This window comes from Oryx dammah, unplaced genomic scaffold (genome assembly GCF_014754425.2).
Source record: "Oryx dammah isolate SB20612 unplaced genomic scaffold, SCBI_Odam_1.1 HiC_scaffold_18, whole genome shotgun sequence".
NCBI classification, from domain to species: domain Eukaryota; kingdom Metazoa; phylum Chordata; class Mammalia; order Artiodactyla; family Bovidae; genus Oryx; species Oryx dammah.
The window spans coordinates 14811957-14833310 of NW_024070202.1; the positions used below are offsets into that span (position 1 = coordinate 14811957).

The window sequence follows — 21354 nt, forward strand, 5'->3', positions numbered from 1 at the left end:
TTTGTGCCCATTTGTTTTCTGTAGCCACTGCTCTTCACACTTAAGAGAAGCTAGAATGTAAGTTCCATGAGGGTAGGAATCACGCTTATCTTGGTCCTAAGTCTCCACAGTGTCCAGTAGGTACTTAACTATCTTTTAAATTATTAAACATGACTGCAAGTTCTATATTTCATTATTCCAAGAACATTTCTTGATGTCCTCCTTTGCAAATAACTGACAATATCATCCTTCAGTGAAATGCTTTTGAAAATCTCAACTCTACTTGGTCTCCATCTAATTAATTGAACACAGGATCTGATCACCCAACCCACAAAAATTCAAGCTCCATTTGTCCTGATCTGCTCTGTTAATTAACAATCCTTACTCTGAGTGAATGAAGACACACTAAGGGCTAATATTCTACAACTGGAAAAGAAACTATCAATGACTGTGTCTTCATTTCCAAGCCCTAAAGTTCAGAACAGAGATGAGTAGGCTAATAAATTGGTGTCTTTCAAACCACTACTTGTAGGATCTTTAGTAGAGGACAGACTGAGTTCTGTGTGAGGAAGAATTGAGCAGGACCACTGCCCTCCAAGGGCAAACAATCCAGCTGGGGCACCCAGTTTACAAATCTCAGGAGCCCTGCAATAAGCCATCCCTCTGTTCCTCTGTTCTGATGACTCCTGAGGAACTTCACAAACCATTTCTTCCAGCCCCAGACAGAATGCTCCCTAAAAGAAGTGCTGCTATATTTTCCTGGTTATATAAGCACACTGTGACCATTTTAGTATCCTTATAGGTTAGTTTTCCAAGCAGCCATCCAGCTGGTCCATCCTTAATCTGACCCTGATGGCAGCCATCACTTGAAATGAAGAAGGCAATCTAGTTAGAAACTGCAGTTGATGTTCCTCCTCTCTCAGTGGGGATAGGTAGCTCATCCATAAGGACTTCTTGATGGTGGTGTCCAGGGGCCAGAGTTCAAGAAGCTCAGAAGCAGCGGTGGGAAGCAATATAAGAAAAGGCCACGCTCCTCCAAAGGAGTAGGTTTTCTGTCTCAGCAGCTGTAAAATTATAAATCAAAGATTAAAAAGTTAAGCCACTGCTCAAGTGAGGATCTTGGCAAATACAAGGCTTAAACAAAACCCGATGACGGATTCATTGGCATCAAAGTGAAGTCTGTGGTTTTTCAGACAATAGGGCAGAGACTACAGGAACACACAAAGTATGGCTAAGGATTCTCTGTACCTTTGTTTATTTTGCTATACCAAAGAAAGAGGAAAAATTATAATGCTATTAAATACAACTAAATCTGCATGTAGAAAGAATGTAGATTGAGTGTGCTAGGGAGGGACAAACCGAGGGGAAAGGAAAGAGAGCCTGCAGAATCCAAAACCAGCCACTCTTTCTTCACAGTGTTTCACAGAGTTGACCTGAATGGAGTTTGATTTTGTGGCCTGAGTGAGAGTTGAGTAACAAATAGTATTTGGGGATAACCTTGGATTTAAGATGCCTTGCAAAGTGAGTACAGTGACCCAAGCTTTACCCCGTTCCTGGGCAACCAAAATGATTGATTGCCAGTGTAATTAACAAAATAAGAGTGAAAAGAACTGTACGCAGAGGTGGTCCAGGTGAAGCATCACTAGTTTAGGGCATCTCTGCCCAAAACATCACAGGAAATGGATTGTTGCACCACTCCTGCAAGGTACTAGGCACAGCTGCCAAATCAATGACTACCTTTGACTGTCATCCCCTCCCATACTGGGCCACTCTGTACACTTGTTCTCATTTGCTCAGGCTCCAGGAACCCAAGCATATGTGCTAGTACCCATCCACTGAAAATTTTTTAATCCCACAAAATACTAAAGAGAAAGTCTTCTAGTGTCTAGATTTGAGCATTTCATAGCAGAGTGTTAACAATCATTGGCTTTAACATTCCTATGGGATGTTTGCAATTTAAAAACAAACATGTACATGAAGCTCTTACTTAGTGTAATATGGGAAGAAGAGAGAGAAGGGCATGAGTGAGCAAGGAAAGGGGCAGGGCTGGCCATGCTTCTTATCTAATCTCACCACCATTCCACACAAACCCCCAGCCTCCAAAAGTGGGTTTCTTCAACTTTGCCTCCAATGACACTGAACAGTTGCTAACTCCAGACAGAGGAAGCAGGTCCATCCTCAGAGCACATGAAGGAAAGGATCCTTTAGAGCTGACATCCAAACCTACAGAGAAGCCTCCTGCAGAGGCTTGATCATGGCTGCATTCCAGATGTCTCTCCTGGCCCAAAGCCCTTGCTTTACAAAGAGGCAAGCTGAAAGGTAAGTGGCTCATCCAGTGTGACACAGAGCCCAACTAAACAGTGGGGCCAACACTAAGCCTAGATCTCCCAAATCCTACCCTACCCACCACCCTACCCACATAAATCCCCGTGAGCACAACCCATTCTTTCTACTCCAAACATAGATGGGAGGATGAGGGTCTTCAAACTCTAGAGCAGTATCTGGGTAGTGTCTGAGTAATAATTTCCCCTTCCTGGAAAACAGTCTGGTTCAGTGGGTCTCAGGGAGGCATAGGAATGCTACCAGGTGCCCTGGGAGATTCAGATCTGCGAGGTATAGGAACCACCTGTGCTTCTGTTGTCATTTCTCTACCTATCAGCACCATGCAGATAGCTGGAAAGCCCCCCGGAGGGGCAGTTCTGGGGACACCCTCTGGAGCCCAGAGATCAAAGGGCTCTTGACCACTGGGGCACAAGTCAGAGCCCTGAAGACAAACACCAGCCTTGAAATCTCTAAGAAAGAATGCTCAGAATGTACCAGAACATTCTCCTCTGAGGCCCTGTTGACTTGAATGGATTTGTGGCCAGCAGTATCCCAACTATACCCTCAAGGTTCTTGTATAACCAATCTTCTAAAATGTGCTGAGCCCCTACTTTGTGGATCACTGTGCAGAGGGGCTGAGATGCACAAAGAAAAGGAGATCAACAAGTATATGTAGGAAGAGCATCAACAATACAGGCTGTATCATTGAAGATAGAACAAGACCACGCAGATCAGTATCATACAAGCATGTTCCATGTAATTCAGTAATTTCCCAGCATACTACCTGGTAGAAGCTTTGGGCAGTTCCTAAACCTCCATCCTGGAGATTCTGACTCAGTGAGTCTGAGGAAAAGCCCAGAATCTGCATTTTTAACCAACCCCCAGGTAGATCCACAGATGGGCATTTGAGGTTCTTATATCATTTTCGAGGGCTGACTGTGAAGAATCCAAAGGAATCTAGCTTGGTTGCTTTTTATAGTCATGGTTTATAATGTCTCAACATTCCTAGCCTACTCAGATTGACCCCTGGATGCATGTTTGTTTGGCTTTGCTCTTCTTAGCTCAGTGTTGGCTTATAGTATCTTCCTCCTTTTTTCCTCCTGTTTAGAGCTTCCTTCTTCCCAGTAGGAATTTGTTTTCTGGTAAGGGGGGCAGCTTGATTCTTTAGGGAAACACATGGGCAAAAGCCGTATGTTGTATGATTCTATTTTTATGAAACATCTAGAGCAGGCAGATTGATAGAGATAGAAACCAAATTAGTGGTTGCCAAGGACTGGGGGCAGAGGGTGGGGAAGTCTGAGGGATGACAGCTAACAGAGATACAGGGTTTCCTTGGGGGGATGATATAAACATTCTGGAATTAGATAGTTGTGATGATTGCACAACTTTGTGAATATATCAAAACCCACCGGACTGTACACTTTAAGATGGTGATTTTTATGGTATGTGAATTATAACTCAATTATTGAAAGGCTCGTGTAGGGACTTGCTTGACAGTCCAGTGGTTAAGACACTGTGCTTCCACTGCAGGGGGCGCAGTGCAGCCAAAAAGAAAAAGAGCTCATGTAGAAGGATGGGCCCCATATATCAAACACAGGTGGATCACCTGGCTCCCTGGGACCTCACAACTACCAAGTAACATCTCCGGGGAAACAAAGGCAAAATTTTGCCAGGGTAGCTGATGACGATAACAGCACCACTTACTGCACACTTGCTATGTGGCAAATACCATAATATTAATACATAATATGTGGCCATCTCAGATTACCAAAAATGTGAATACTGTTATTATACTGTTATTGTCAACATTTTACAGACGATAAAATGGAGAGACAGTGGGATTAAATAACTTGACCAGGCCCATAGCTGCTGCTGCTGCTGCTAAGTCTCTTCAGTCGTGTCCAACTCTGTGCGACCCCATAGCCGGCAGCCCACCAGGCTCCCCCATCCCTGGGATTCTCCAGGCAAGAACGCTGGAGTGGGTTGCCATTTCCTTCTCCAACGCATGAAAGTGAAAAGTGAAAGTGAAGTCGCTCAGTTGTGTCTGACTCTTGCGACCCCATGGACTATAGCCCACCAGGCTCCTCCATCCATGGGGTTCTCCAGGCAAGAGTACTGGAGTGGGGTGCCATTGCCTTCTCCGAGGCCCATAGCTAATAAGGGAAAAAACTGAGCACTAGGAAGGTATGGTTAAATACGCACCAAAAGACTCTGCCCAAAACCATGTCCCTCATGGATCTGATATTCCCACCATTAATATTTGGGGAAAATAGAATCATAGTAATAGTGATAAGAATGTAGTGAAGAATTATTGAATGCATTTCATGTTCCAATCCCTCTACTAAATTCTCTACCTCTATTATCTCATATAATCTTCATAAAAAACTCTGTGAGGTAGATGCTGATGTCATCCCCAATTTACAGAGGTGGAAGTAAGGCAGAGAATGCTTAAATAATCTGCCCCAAACCACACAGCTCGTAAGTGATGGAGCCAGGATCTGAACACAGATCCTTAGAGCCAAGTCATTTTGTCAGAGATCCAAATTTAGATACCTACAGGGTCTGAGGATGAAAGAATGAATTGGGCTCCATATGTTTCTTGAAATGCCAAACAGTATCTGCTGCTGCTAAGTCGCTTCAGTCGTGTCCGACTCTGTGTGACCCCACAGACGGCAGCCAACCAGGCTCCTCTGTCCCTGGGATTCTCCAGGCAAGAATACTAGAGTGGGTTGCCATTTCCTTCTTCAATGCATGCATGCATGCTAAGTCGCTTCAGTCATGTCCAACTCTGTGCGACCCCATGGACAGCAGCCCATCAGGCTCCTCTGTCCACAGGATTCTCCAAGCAAGAGTACTGGAGTGGGTTGCCATTTCCTTCTCCAAAACAGTATCTACCCATCTTGTATTTATCTATCAATAAGTCTGTAGACACAGAGACATGATACAGTTTTCTCTTAATATTGTTAATACTGTTAATCCTTAACACTCTTATTTCTTAAACAGTCCAAAGAAAAAGAGTAGTAATAATGGCAAATGACACTTTGCTTCAACGTTGGGGACATAAGAAGGAGTGTCGACAGCAGTCAAGTTGGAGGAAGAACATGCTTCATCTAAAGGGGCAGCCACCCTTCAACTCTCTGTTGCCAGGTGGGTAAACGGTGCAGTAGTGCCCTATTTTCCGAGAGAAATTTTCAAAAGACTTTTACATGAAATCTTTTGTTTTTTTAAAAATGGCAAAGAATTCTACAGACTGTAGTTGGCCTGTAGTAGTCCACTCTCAACCTCCAAATAAAGTAAATTACCTCCGCCAGCAGCTCTATGTGACTGGAATTTAGGATAAAACAGTGACGGGATGAGTCCGGAAGGGTGAACAGGGGCCATGGTATGAGAATCCTTGATGCACACCGGGTGAAGGTAAATCTCATTCTACAGGCTAGGGAAAGCAGACGCTGTGTTGTTTTGTTTTAGACGAGAAGTGGACTAGATGAGAAAGACATTTCTGAGAACCACGAAGGACAAAATATGTGAGGAAGATAGCTGAGACCAAACTGATGACAACTACAATTGTAGCCCAAAACCAAAGTGGTGCCAATGAAAGCAAAAGAATGACTTAAAGCGACTAAGCAAAGACTTTCCTTAATAAATGATAGATCTCCTTATATCAAAAGAGCATATCCATATCCTATCATATAGCTATAGCATCACTTCATAAAGAAAAGACCATCATCAAGAAGAAGGAAAAAGCAAAGAGAGCTATGGGAGAAATAAGAGGGGTTTCAGGATACAACTTGTTTGAGGCTGGGTTTGGCATGTAAAAAGGAAAGAAAATGTTCTTGGCTAGAGGGGAGACAGTCTGAAAACTGCCTAGGAAAACAAAAGAGAACAAGAAAAGAAGAACACATACAGGAGGAGGTTAGGTCTTTAAAAATTAAGAAGATATAGGAAACCAGCAGAGGAAAATGAATCAGGCAATGAAGATCAGTGAAAGTCCCTAAGTCCATATTTAATGCAGATGAGAGAAATCAGGCAAGGCATTTTTAAAAGATACTATAGTAAAGGCACCAAGGAGATTGCTTTAAGAGAGACAGAACTCAAGAATAGAGACCACAATATAAGTATTCACAGGGAATAGAAGCGGAGAAGGCGATGGCACCCACTCCAGTGCTCTGGCCTGGAAAATCCCATGGATGGAGGAGCCTGGTAGGCTGCAGTCCATGCGGTCGAGAAGAGTCAGACACAACTGAGTGGCTTCACTTTCACTTTTCACTTTCATGCATTGGAGAAGGAAATGGCAACCCACTCCGGTGTTCTCGCTTGGAGAATCCCAAGGATGGCGGAGCCTGGTGGGCTGCCATCTATGGGGTCACACAGAGTCGGACACGACTGAAGCGACTTAGCAGCAGCAGCAGCAGCAGGGAATAGAAGAGAAGAAAAGGAAGGCCAAAACACAGGGAAGCATTTTAGCTACTGGAGATCAATAGGGAAAGATGAATTTTAGAGATGTCAGAAAGGAAAATATGACAGGATTTTGGAATATTCTCAGAGAGAAAATAAGGGCTATTCTGTAAAAAAGAAAGAAAGAAAAAAATCCAAAGTTCTCTCTCCACAATTGCTTAAGAAGCAGCCCTAGGATGGCCAAAGATAATACCAAAGCCACATTCCAAGGGCATGAGGGGGAGAATGGAGCTATCAGAAAGTTCCAAATGGGAAGGGAATGAAAAATTTCATCTTTACCAAGCTTGCATTTCATTGGTTATAGTGTGGCCCAGACCAGAATAAAGTGTGCCATAGAACCAGCTTCTTCAGAGGTGACTTTGTGATAGTCCAGAACATTCTAAAAGAACTGCAGCTGTCACAGAGGCAGAGTCTTTAAAAGGAGGAGCCTTCACCAGAATCACGGTCCAGATATTAAAAAGAACCACTACCAAGAAAGATCTTACTTAAAAGCATAAAGGTGTACATTAAAGGGGTAGAAATACAAGGAGAAAGGAAAAAGCAGTAAAAAGTGACTATCACTGAAGTGTGGGTCATATAATACCTGGCAGCTTATGTACAGTATTTAAATCCCACATCAGAGAGGCAAGGTTACTCCATTTGGCAGGAGAAAGTATAAAATGCACTATGTAAAATAGTTACTAAAAGCCACATAGATGATAAGATGAGCCAGGTCTTACTGGATTTTCAAGCCCATGCATTCTCCACTATACCACAGTTTGACTATGGGCCATCTTCCACCCACATTACTGCAAAAGCCTTCCCAACAGGCACAGCTCACCCTCTCCATTCCACATCCAATATGTAGCCCAGCAAGAGCAATCATTCAAAAACACAAATTTCATCGTGGCACTGCCTTGCTCAAGTCCCAATAAATTCCCTTTGATTTTTCAGTGAAGTCCAAACTACTTAGCATTCCCTACAAGGTCCCTTGGGATCTGGCCCTGCTCACCTCCCCAGCCTCATCTCAAGCTCTTCTCATTGCAGGTGATAATTCAATGATTCTGAATATATTTAAGTCTCTGGAATGCACCATGGATCATTCTCACCTCCAGACCTTTGCACACTATCCCTAATGCCTGGAGCACTCTTCTCCCTGATCTCCTAATCTCTTCTTTTAGGTAGTCTAGATAACAGTATACTATTTTCTCACAAAACTTAACACATTTTATTGGAATTCTCTCTTATCTGTTCTGAGATCCCTGTACTGTATCCTCCTCTGTGAGTCCTCTCCTGTCAATTAGCTGCAGGAGGAATGACCCTGTATCTATCTTTTTTACTCTTGAATCCACAACACCCAGCTTGTTCCATCAGGTGCTTATCAAGTACTAAACACGTATATTTTGAAGTGGATAATAATTTGATAAGGCAAGGGCCATCGCTAGTTGCTAAGTGAAGTTACATTGGTGGAAGCCAAACCCCAAAAGCCCTACTCTTGGCATTTGCAATTTATTGTCCACTGCTGAAGATTCTTAGACATTCTGAAAATTTCACTGATATTTTTTAGAACATATGACCTATATGCTTCCTGTGCTCAGGGCTACAAATAATTCCAACAACAAGGTTCACTTCTTGCCCTAAACAAGCTTACAGTCTAGTGGAGGAGGTTTCATTTTCGCCGACATGTTGCAACACACATTCTCTTTAAATCCTTCTAAGGCCCAAATGACTTGGGATTATCAAGTTTATCAAGATTTTGTTAATTGCCATTTGACTCCTAGAGGTTCACAGCAGGCTTGAGGACTGAGGCCAAATCTTACTCATCATTATCATCCCAGTGGTTATATAGGGCCTAATATATAAGAAGAGGTTTAAAAATCACCAAATGAGTGAAAGAATACCTGGACAAGCGAACAATCAAATAAGTCAAGTCTTGGAATAAAGCTTTGGAAACTGGGTCACAGTCTTAGTTCTCCTCCATCACTAAACAGATAAATGACTTGGTGATAAGTCTGCTTATCAAGAACCAGCCCATCAGACACACATAGATACTGACCAGCCTACAGAGTCAGTGGAGCATGGGGGCAGGGAAAGAGGAGCAGGGTAAAATTTTTTAAATCGTTCCCTTCTGTTCCCTCAGGTTTAGAGGGGAGATGCTGTGGGCAGAAAGGGCCCATGTAGAGTATTGAGATGGCTTCACTTGGCCTGCTACAACTCCAAACCTGCTCCCTGAGGCAGGCGATCGAGGTCAAAAAATAAATATGTAGATAGATCAACACAGTGTTCACCACATACTTTCACTACCTGGAAAGAAAACGCTATGGTGGCATATTAAATATATTAATAATCACCAACATGAATAATATCCAGTTGAAACAGACATTTGCTAGTTTCTGTACGTTTCAAAATTAGAACCAAAAATCTGAACAGTAACAGCTATCTAAACAGTATCCTTTTCACACACACACACACACACACACACTCCTGAAATTTTCCTCCCTGTTGCCATCTTGTTAGTTATTTGAATAAACATTATTTCTGCCACTCGTTTTAGCACCAAATAGTACCTTGTAGTCAGTTAAAAACTTTCATCAAAGGTAAGAGTATGGTACTATTTTGACACCAGATAGTCCTTTGCTTTTATGTGGAATCACTGTGTTGCCTGAACACTGTAAGATTTTGCTTTTGTGCAGACAATCAGCAGGTCATTAGCAAATCCCATACAAATCACCCTGGACTCAGGATGGAACCCTGGGGACCTGAAGCCGTAAAAGAGAGAAGATACGGTGTTGCTGACAGTTGCCTCTGATGGCTGTTTAAAAAGTATGATCGCAACCACACGACAGCTTAATACAGTAGAGCTCTGAGCTGTCCATAGGGCAAATTCTGATTAACGGTATCAATAATCGTTACAAATTTTTAAGTTTTGGTGGAGCACTCCATTGTATCCTACTAGTAAAGGACAAGACCAAACAAGCTCTTTTATGAAATGACCGTGACCGTGTTTATTGTTACTTTACTGCCTCTGGTTTTGCCTATTGGTGAACATGATACAACCTATAGTTTATTCAAATAGAGGGCGGACAGGAGTCCTGCTGCATATTTAGAAGTCACATGAAGACATTTTTGCATAAGAAAGTGAGGGTGAGATAAACTGAAATTCAGTTTATGAGCCAGAATTCGTCACTTTCACACATGCACATCTGCGTGCTGAGACTCATACACACACAGGATAAGGTCTATTTCACTACATCCACATCTGGCAATGATGCAGGCATAGTGAAAAGATTTCATATTCCCTCAAGAAAGCCCTTAGGCTACAAGAAAAATCATCCCACATCTAATAAACCCATCTGAGATATATCTCCCATATGGTAAAGCCTTATTTTGTTTTATTCCAACAAATTGGTCCTTGGACTCATCTCACAGCTGTTGCTGCTGTTGTTGAAGCTGTGTTGAGCCCTGCAATGACCATGATGTTGTGAACAACAGCCAGATCCCTGTGTCACTGGACTGTGCAAGCATTAAGTGATATCACCTGTGAGGAGTACTGAGCACTCAAGATATTTAAAGGGCCTGATACCTAAAAAGGGCTTAACAAATGGGGGTCAAAAGTATTTTTTGATCAGAATATTCTGAGAGTTTAGTCTCAGGAAAAAAATGCAAGTAGATTCCTAAACCAGATTACCAAAAAAATAAGAAAGCTGAAATAAGTCAACAAACAAATGACTTTCTCCTTCACTATGCTCTACCGCAGTTCAGTTTGGCCTGAGAAACATTGGTGTGTACCACAGGAGACACAAAGAGAAACGTGGCCACTCGCTGACTTCCTGCTAGAGGAATGGCACCCCCGGGATTCTTTCTAAGTGCTGTCTGTTCCCACTGCAGCAGCAGTTAGAAGGCTTATGCATGCCTGTGTGCTCAGTCGCTGCAGTCGTGTCCGAGACTTTGCGACCCTATGGACTGTAGCCCACCAGGCTCCTCTGTCCACGGGGTTCTCCAGGCAAGAACACTGGAGTGAGTTGCCATGTCCTCCTCCAGAGGATCTTCCCGACCCAGGGACTGAACCCGCATTTGCATGTTTCCCTCATTGGCAGGCAGGTTCTTTACTACTAGCGCCGCCTAGGAAGCCCAGAAAACTTATTATATAAAGCTTATAGATGATATAATTCTATAAAAAGAAAACATTTGCTCTTCTTAATAGTTTTCTTCCAGCTTTATTGAGGTATAATTTACCAATAAAATTATAAGATATTTATATATTGTGATGATTGGATATACGTATAGGTGGCTCCGTTGCTAAAGAATCTGCCTGCATTGCAGGGGGTCTGGGTTCAATCTCTGGGTCAGGAAGATCCTCTGGAGAAGGCTATCCACTCTAGTATTCTTACCTGGAAAATTCCATGGGTAGAGAAGCCTGGCAGGCTATAGTCCATGTGGTCACAAGAGTCAGACATGACTGAGCGACTAACACTTTCATACATATCTTATGCAAGCATTCCTCCATCTAGCTAATTAACACATTCTATCACCTCATATATTCATCTTTTTTGTTTGTTTTGGTGAGAACATTTAAGTTCTTTAAATATCTCTGCTGCTGCTGCTGCTGCTGCTAAGTCATTTCAGTCGTGTCCGACTCTGTGTGACCCCATAGATGGCAGCCCACCAGGCTCCCCTGTCCCTGCGATTCTCCAGGCAAGAACGCTGGAGTGGGTTGCCATTTCTGTCTCCAACACATGAAAGTAAACAGTGAAAGTGAGGTTGCTCAGTCATGTCAGACTCTTAGCGACCCCATGGACTGCACCCTACTAGGCTCCCCCGTCCAAGGGATTTGCCAGGCAAGAGTACTGGAGTGAGTTGCCATTGCCTTCTCCATTAAATATCTCTAAGAGATAGGAAATTTTAATTATACAACACAGTGTTATCAATTATAGTCAATATGTTACACATTAGATCCCTAGACCTTGTTACCAACCCTTCCCTATTTCTACAACCCTCATCATAACTTAATTAGTTTTTTCCTATTTGAGGGGGTCTCCTCCTTAATTTACAGCTTCCATAAGTAGAGGAAATATCTTTTTACTTTGTTCTGACTACCAGAACTGTTTCTGTTTCAAATATTCTCAAAATAAGTGTGAACTAAATGTATGCTCAATTTAAAAAAAAGTTTATTACAGCAAGACTATAGTTATAACGCTTACCTTATATATAAAATACATTACAGCTATCACCAAAAAAAAAAAAAATTCACCAATATCAGGAGATAGTTCTAATCCTTTTGGTCTACCTGGATGGATCATCTGCAGACATATGGCCAGATTTCCTCAACACTTTAAATTGTTCAATATAATCACTTGTCTCGTAGCTGAGGTTTTCGCACTCTCAAATTTTCCTTTCAATTTTCATCCAATTTCAGCACATTCCTTTCTGAAGTTTAAGCAAGACAAGAGGCCTTGCCTGTTCTGGGTTAACTCTGGGCCATTTCTGGCAAACTTGGGACTGCGGGGCAGCACAACTCCTGCTGTCCATCTTCCGCGCCTTACTAGCCTTGTTGCCTCTGTTTTACTTTCCTCTGAAGTTTTTCCCCAATTTTTTAGGATGAATTTAAAAGCCCCCCTTTTCCATGCTCTAAGACGAGCAAAAAAGAAAGATAAGACTAGAAGGGTGAACAAAGAGGGAAATACAAGAATGGTGAGGCTCCTCAGGCTTTACTTAACCTCAGTTTGTTTTTTTGTGGATGGCCAGAAATGGATGGACATTTTAGAAAGACTAACGGGGAAAAATTGCTAGGAGGCGACAGAATGTTGGAGAGATGCTAGGAGAAGAGACATTGTTAAGGAAGTAACCTATCTTGACTCCTCCTCTTCTGCTAATCTCTTTCCACAAGTCACCTGCTAGTGGGACTCCTGGTGGGACTGAACCCTTCAAAAGCTCTGGGTAGATAGAAAGGATGAATGGCATGAAGCAAAAATTCCACTCTTAAAAAAAAAATCCAATGTCCCTAGGGCCTCTAGATTCATTGCTCAAGTGCTTTCCACCGTGCCCCACCCACTCTCCCAGGCCAACACACACCACCAGGCCATCCCACACCTGAACTTCTGGTTGAGCCAGAAGAGCACTGGAAGTTTGGAAGCAGGGCCAGAAACTCAGCACAGCGCTGGCCTCAGCCACCACCTCTACAGTGCCGGGAATCCACCATTCCCAAAACAACCTCCAGAAAGCTCCGGGGGAGGAGCAGCCAGGAATGTCAGGAGCAATTTGGGTGGGCACCAGGGAAGCCTCACCCACTTTCCCACAGGGCTCCAGTCTTGGCTACGTCAGAGAGTGCAAGAGTGTCCTGACCCTCCTCCCAACTTCCAGTTAAACCAGAAGCTGGACATTCAGGGGAAGGGCCAGGAATGTGAACAACCAGGTACAAGGACATCACTGCCACAGTTTCCATCATGGCTCACAAGCACAGCCCAGGCCATACACGTGTGTTTGTTGAACAGAAACATTCAGAGAGTCTGTTTAAAAAGGAAATATTCTATAACACACTTTGAGCAATAATGGCTGTCCGTTGTTGAGCCCTTATGGTGTGTGAACTAGACTCTCCACGCAGTAGGTCATTGAATCTAACAAGCACTGTAAGTCTCTCCGTTTTACATACAAGGAAACTGGGGTTGAAAACAGTACAGCAACTTGATTCAAGCTACTAAAGAGGCAGATCCCACGATTCCATTCCACATAGATCTGACTCCAAAGCCCATGTTTTTGATCACTGTGTATAGAAAACCAAAATTCTACAGCTCTAAGAGTACTCTTTCTGCATAGGACTTTAAGCCATTTTGACCTTGTTTTGTTGGAGGAATAGAATTCAGCAGCCAGACAGCACATAGTATCCTCTGTCAGTGCCTAAGGCCAGAAAAAGATTCTAGTAAGTCAGATAAACAAGCATCAGAGATAACCCACTCACAAAACAAAACTTGAGGGACTGTGTGGGAGGGGATGTGAATTCTGGGTTCAGTCTGGCTCAGAGTTAATTTATCACAAAGGTAAAGTCATTCCCTGTCTTTCAAGGGCAGCCAATACATGAAAATAGATCCACCATGAACTTCAGTCACAGCTCTAAATAAACAGGCAGCCTATTAACATGTGACAGGAGCTCTTCACTTTCCAAGTCACATTTTCATGAAAGATATTGATGAACTGACACCAAGGAGAGGTATAGCAATGCACTTAGCAAAGTTCTGGAAACTTCCTGAAGAAAACAGTCGATCCAAAAACGAAGACAAAGTGAACACTGCCTTTATGTCCGAGGGCCCCTAGCTCCTAAAGTAAGAGCACCCTTATGATTTTACAGCAGTTTCAAGAATAAATATAATTGATAACATAATTACGAAATAAACATGTTGAGACACTTTTTTCACCTTGAGAATTTTCAAGATGATGACTTTGCAGATATTAGGACTATTTATGAAAGATTCTAGTCAGCCCATACTGCTATTATTATTCCTCACGCCAAGTGCCCAAGGATTCCCAGGAGGTTCCTGTTTGTATATGTGGTTATCAGGGGAGTGCCCCCTGCTAGTGGAGAAAGAATGACCACAGGAACCAGTCAGTTAACATCCCCACCCTCTCAAGACCTCCTGACCCACTGTCACGACTGCTTTTCCTTCCGCGAACTAAGAGCTAACAGCAGGTGTGCACTTTCTCACCCCTTTCTATCCTACAGGCTCCTTCCAGGAAAAAGGATGCCCTTCTAAGAACAACGGTCCTATGAAACAAGCAGAATGAAGAAAATCAATACCATGTCTACTCCAAACTCTCTCAAAAACACAGATACTTAAGATCATACCACATAGGGCCAGGCCTAGAAGGCAAGCCAGCTCCCCATGTGATATAATTTAGAGAGAATCAAAGATTCCAGGGTATATATAACAAACCACTTTCATTTATTCATTCAATCAGCCAGTATTCATCAAGCACCTGTGTGGGGAGTGTCTAGACGGTAGAGACACAACAGTCATAGGGATGCCAGATTTAGCAACTAAAAATCTCATATTTTACCTGGCAACTCCAAATGGTCAGCAAGAGATAATGCCTGACCACAATGCATTTATAACCTAGGGTCCTCTGTGACACGTGTGGTGTGAAAGTTGCTCACGTGTGAAAGTTTCTCACATGTGAAAGTTGCTCACTTGTGTCCAACTCTTTGTGACTCCATGGACTATACAGTCCATGGAGTTCTCTAGGCCAGAATACTGCAGTGGGTAGCCTTTCCCTTTTCCAGGGGATCTTCCCAACCCAGGGATTGAACCCAGGTCTCCTGCATTGCAGGCTGATTATTTACCAGCTGAGCAACAAGGGAAGCCCTATGCATTCCCTAAAAAATTTTAAACCCATTAACTCTTTAATGCACAAGCTGATTTTTCTGATTAGCTTCACAGTACACAAACAGATGGAATAATATACAGAAGAGGTTTGTTTTTAAGGGAAAAGAAGTGTTAGAAAGGTTCAAGGCAAGGCACACATGAGCAGAATGTCACAGAGGAAGTAACAATGATTGACCAGAGATAATGCAATGACTCTGTGTCCCCAGTTGGGTGGCAGAAGGTCATGTGAAAGGATCCTAGTGAAGAAATTATTGCTGAGAACTCAGCTTGTTTCACCTGCATTCCAAGTTAGTGACGAGTCAGCTGAAAATGTTGTCAAGGTTGGTAAACATTTCAATTAGACCTGAGCAGAGAGCATAGAGTGGGATCCCATGCCAACTTATGGTTTGGGGTGGAAACCATACAAAATGTGGTGGTTTTATAGGGTTTGAACCTGAAAGCAAGCAAAATGTGGTGGTTTGAGCAGTGTTTTTCTTGGAGTTTTTTTAGGTACTCAGGCATAAAAATTCACAGTCAAGCTTGGGAGGTCCAATCTGAAACAATAAAAAGTTTTCACACTATCCTTTCAGCAACCACAAGAAATAGCCTTCCAAGAGAAGTTGTTGACTCTTATTTTAATATCTTTTAAATATGGTTGGTAGATGAACCAGTTAGGCCATATTTATGTAGCAAAAACTACTTTGATATTTGAAGGAAGGAAAGAGGCTGTCTTTTTCATATTATCTACATAGGAACAAGAAAGTAGGGGGTTTTATGCATGCCATTGTGTTAATCATAAAGTCAGTGAATGACTAGTTCTCTTGGCAAAAGTTTCTTGGTCAGCCTGCTGTGAGCAACTCCATCACTTGAATCTGGAGTGAAACCGGGAGGAGTGAAATATTTGTTTTTTTATATGTCAGTTATTAAAGTCACTGCAAATTCTTCACGGAAATATGTGGAGCATAAATAAATAGGAAGTGGCACAAAAGAAGGGGCAGAAATGGAAGGATCCACATGCATGGCAAATCTTACCATTTCCCTTACTTGTGATTTAAAACTCCATGGCATCTTTAAAACTCAATATCATTTTATGTGTGATGTAAAAAACAAATTTCTGTCTCTCCATTTTCCCCCCTTTCCCTGATCTCCTTTGTTTGGGTAGGTAACTGAAATGCCTTATGGGAATGTGTGAGTGTGGGGTTAGGGCTGCCCTGGCCTTTGAGTAGGACGGATGGCATAAGAGTACCTTGCCGGAGTGCAAGAAAACAAGCTGCACGACCTTTCCCAAGCTTTTCTGGCAGCATCTGTGAGGCTCCTTCTCTGGACCTGCAACCAAATAAAAACATTTACTCTGTTCTTCAGTTTAGAGAGCCTAACATCCCTTCATCATCATCTATTATTTTCACAATGGGGTGGAATTACTTTTTTTATTTTTAAATCTTGCACTCTTATTTTATTTTTGAGGGAGTATAAGAAAGATTATAAACAATAGTTGCAGTTTACCTAAGCAGAACAGCAGGAATCATCATTATTATCATTTAACCCATGTATTTACTGTTATTCCAGGAAAATCTAGTTAATTTGGACCTTGTGTCTTTAAAATATCTGATAATTCCAACATGGCGAATCAGCTTAACTGTTCCTTTGGTGGAGGAGAGTTTACAAATTAATTAAATAAGCTTTGCAGGGGGTGATTAATCTTAAGAAAACAAACTGCTTTCAAACACTCCAGTAATAACTGTTTCTGACAATTAATGAAATGATTACAAAGAATTCTGACCTACTCATTGAAGCAGACCCAGTTATCAGCGCTCAGCTGCAGAGTATTGGTCCCTGGCTTGTGTAAATATTTTCTATATCATAGGTTACAATATTCTGTGTTCTTATATATCATAGTTTATACTGCTCTTCCATCAGATTAGCCTTCTATAGTGAGGGTTTCCCTGGATTTCTTTTCAAGAGTTGTTGCAAAGATATCAGTAAAATAAGCCTGGATAGTCTTTTGAAGATGTTTATGATCCTGATCCCTCCAATCTCTATTAATGACTTTTTCTTATACATATGTCCTCTAAACTAAGGAAATAATTGGATTCATTGGGAGCCCACTTTACCAGGGTATCGTGAGACTTAAAACCTCATTGTTAACACTCATACAGATAATCCATATCACTATTCAAGGAACATGTCATATGGTCAAATGCGTAAGGATTCAACAGGTAACCCAGCTTGTCCAGGAGTTGGTCAGTTAAAATGGGAAATTTATGAAGATATTTTGTCCTGAAAATGCTGACAATTCACTACAGAGTTTCAGGTAAATTCTTCATAAAGTTAATTATGGGAATAAAAGTTATGTTCCTTTGAGCACTCTCCTTGAGGAATACTACGTGAAAAACTAAATGTAGAAGAATTCACCCAATTATAACTCATTTACAAATAAGAAAAACAGGAAGAAAAGGCTGAATATTTATTCATTAAACACACACACACATATATATATGGCATATTTACTGTCCATCAGGCTCAGTTGTGAGCTCTGAGAAAGAAAGATAAATATTATGTTGTGCTTGCACAGCTTGTAATCTAATTAATTAGGGAGACAGATAAAGCAGCAATGACAATAAAATCTACAAAACAGAGGCATAAATACAGACACCTAATTTCAAACATCAGAAAAGACTCCCGGTATTATTGGTCCCCAGCTTGTGTAAACATTTTCTATACCATAGGTTATCATATTACAGTATTACAAATAATATAATAATATACAGTATTACAAATGATACCTAAGGTGGAGAGGTGAGCAGTTAGCCAGGGTGAGCTTTCTGGAATAAAGGGATGCCATATGCAGACACAGAAGCCGAAAGGCCTTGTTAAGCTTTATATTACTGTCAGTGTTAAGCATTAACTAGTATTCTTCACATACCTACTTTTCACAAAGCACCTTGTTAAACATTTTGTAGGCATTTCACATTATTCTACCATTGCCAGATAAGTCAGTTCTATTGTTTTTCTAGTTACACAGAAAGGAGACTGAGGCTCAAGATTATCCAGCAGTCGGACTCAGAGCCCTCCGTGGCTACCCTAGGTTCTGAAGCCTCCTCAGATATGGCAGACTACAGAGTGTGCCTTTCCTCTACAGGCAGTGGAGAGCCCCTGGAAATTTTAGGTGAATCTCCTAAAAAAGTAAGGCTAACAGTTTTTCATAAGAAAAAGACCCCCATTCTTCGCCAAGTGTTGTGGGTTTTTAAAATCTGTTGAATCAATACCTTTATTACATCTAGCTGAATTTGATTCCTACCTTGTTTAGAAAAAGATCAGTGACTTTAAAAGGTCCTTTTGTGCACGTGAATCATAACCCCAGAATCAGGAAGTAAAAATGATGCTGCCTCCAACAAGCAGGAACGGCTACTGCCACATGTTACTCCGACATGCCACACGGAAACCCATGTGAGTTGTCACAGGGCATATACGGCAGACTCCATCATTTATTCCTATTCTTGTGGGGGTAGGGTCAGATTTCTAAATCCAAACACTTTAAATCTGAATACTTCTTCTTTGCTTTTAACTGATGGTTTTTAAAGGGCAAGATTTGCTTAGAACCATGTTAAAGATATAAGAGTAGAGCCATGGTGACCGAAAATGATCTAATTTTCTAGAAAATTACTACTTTCTACAAACTGCATAAACTTTAGTTTAAAAGACAAGGAGGTCTATTCTCTCTTTTTACACCCATGAGACATGCTAGGCTCTTAGGATTTGGGAAAAAGGAAAAGAGCAGATTGAAGAGAGAGAATTTTTAGCAAAATAAATATAATTAAGAAACAATGCTTATTTCCATCTTTAAGGACTGGCAAGTAATCAACATTTGTTGATTTTCCAGAAAGTATTTTCAACTTCAAAATACAAGTAAAGTAAGCTTACAAAGTGAGCCACAGAGGCAGGTTAAGTCATAAGTAAAATGTACAAATCAGCTCATATGAACGTGACAATATATTTTTCAGCTAACATCACCAAAATGAGCATTCCTGGGATGCTTGATGCAAGCATCTTTATGTGTCTGCAGCCAATAAAATATCTCTAACATCTTGTCAAGAAATAGTATGGTAGCTTCCACAACAAATTTTCTAGAACCTGGTTTTAGTAGTTGCAGAATGAGTTTAGAGGAATGGATCAGGGAAGAGGGAGGCCACCAAGGTGAGAGTAGACAGTGAGTCTGAAAATAACCTCAACAACTCACAGTACACAATCTGCGGCGACTAAAGAGTTCTCTGCTTAAATAATCACTCCTGGGTTTCTTTTTCCTTCGTCTACTTTCTCTCCTTGCTCTCTTCCTTCCTGAACTCTCTCTTCCCATTTCAGTCCTCCTTTCAAGCTGTGCTCCCAAGCCAGTTGTCTAAAATCACTTTCAAAGGACACATTTGATGCAAAGCAGTCTAAAGTACTTTGTCCTACTTATCAAAGCATTTGGGTAGCCTCAGTGTCAGTGTGATTTGGGCTGTCATGGAGGCTGACCCATGGAGGTTAAATGAAAATCAACTATAATAGGAATGACTGGAAAGAGAAAAGGGTTTATTTAAAACAAACAAACAAACAAACAAATTCAGATATCTGCATGTGTTCCTCCCATTCAACAAGTTCTGAAGAAAACTGGGTGGCAGCTATAACTTCATAAGCAATCTCCTGCAAGATAATGTTGAAGATATGACAGAAAATTGAGAAATAAGAAGGATGTGTATATAGCACAAACGTTTATGATTATGTACACATCACTTGTGTTGAGTATGTAGCTCAACTCTACTAACTAACTGATTAACTCTCTTTATATATATGAGAAGTGGTTTGAAAAGCACTGTAAAATTTATCTGAGTGTATATATGCAAGCAAAGTGAAGTACCGTATTGTGTACATAAGTATCAGGTAGCATAAAATAAAATATCCCTGTAGATGTTTGTTTAGGGACACATTTGGATTGAGCAAGCATTATAACAAGAATTTCTTTAAAAGCCACAAAAACATCACACCTTTTAGTTTTAATAAAGTCTAGTTTTTGGCAGTTCTTTTATCACATCTGTCATCTCCTAAGCTTTGCTTAGCCAAAGCACTCAGACTTGAATTTTGAAATTGTCAGTATAGGCCTTCTAATCTTTAAATCTTGAATTATCTAAGCAGATTAACTGCCATTATTCTATGCCTACAGGACTCAAGGGTAAAGAAAGCAAAGGAAATACAACTTTTTTTTTTTTTCCCCCAGGCAATTAAGCTCCTGTGGAGGTGGCGTTGGGAGCATGTATCTGAAACACGGTCTTAGGTATTTTTGTAAATAATCAGGTAGACAAGATGAGTGCATTAACTCCAGTAACAGGATCTATAAGACAAAAAATGGCTCCATCTAAGAAGTTTAATAACCCAGCTTTTAAGTAAAAAGTTATTCATAGTTCATAGTGACATTTCCCAGTTTGCCAAAATGCTTGTCCTGAAGCCGAGAGATATTGTGGAGAAACAACTGGAAAAAAAAGAAAAAATAAATAAAGGAAGGGAGCTCCTTTTCACAGCAGCGTCTATCTGTGCGGTGACCTGATTTCTGCCGTGATCTCCCTTCAGAGATCAAAGCAGGATTAATGTGATTCTTTACTGTTTGCATTTCACATCTCAAAGCTCTGGAGAGTTAAGCAATAAGTACAAATGCAGCCTCAGAACACCAGAGAAACCGAGTTTGAATGGGGAGGGTTAACAGCGGCAGAGGCTAGCTATGAAAAGTTACTTGGGGTTTGAAAGGCAATACAGAATTTAGAGTATTTTGTATTTTTACCCACATTGCTTTCTCTCTTCTCTTTTTCTGGGGCAAGGCTTTTGGCTAGTGGACGAGGCCAGCACTGAATGCCATGTTAGTAAGTCTCCACAATGACCTTCTAGCTCATTTGGAATGTTTTGCAGCTGTTAGGACACATGAAAAGGAAGGGGATCCTGCCGCGTGTTTTCACACGAAAACACTTTCACCTTACAACCAGCTTTTCCGCAGAGGATTTAAAAGAGGGGAAGATCTTTTAAAATATCAAAATGTTGAGCTTTTATGTTTCCACCGTCCGTGTGGCATTTCTTGGATGGTGGAACCTCTCAACAGCCTTTCCACCGTTTCTGAGTGCTTGTGCTTTTTGTTGAGAAAAAAGGCAAGTCCCCTCTTCCCGGAGTCTCAGAAGGGGAAGGGAAAAAATCGCTTTCGTTTTGTAACGCTTAGTGTACACATCACTTGGAGGGGGAGAAAATG

At 41.4% G+C, this 21354-nt stretch overlaps 1 long non-coding RNA gene across 1 annotated transcript; it reads right to left on the reverse strand.

Annotated features, from left to right (window-relative positions):
- Positions 1–486: 486 nt before the first annotated feature.
- LOC120877976 lies at positions 487–16418 on the reverse strand. Its single transcript, XR_005724434.1, has 2 exons — positions 16336–16418; positions 487–1043 (listed from the first exon to the last, which is right to left on the reverse strand). It is a non-coding gene; the product is annotated as an uncharacterized LOC120877976 (long non-coding RNA).
- Positions 16419–21354: the final 4936 nt, after the last annotated feature.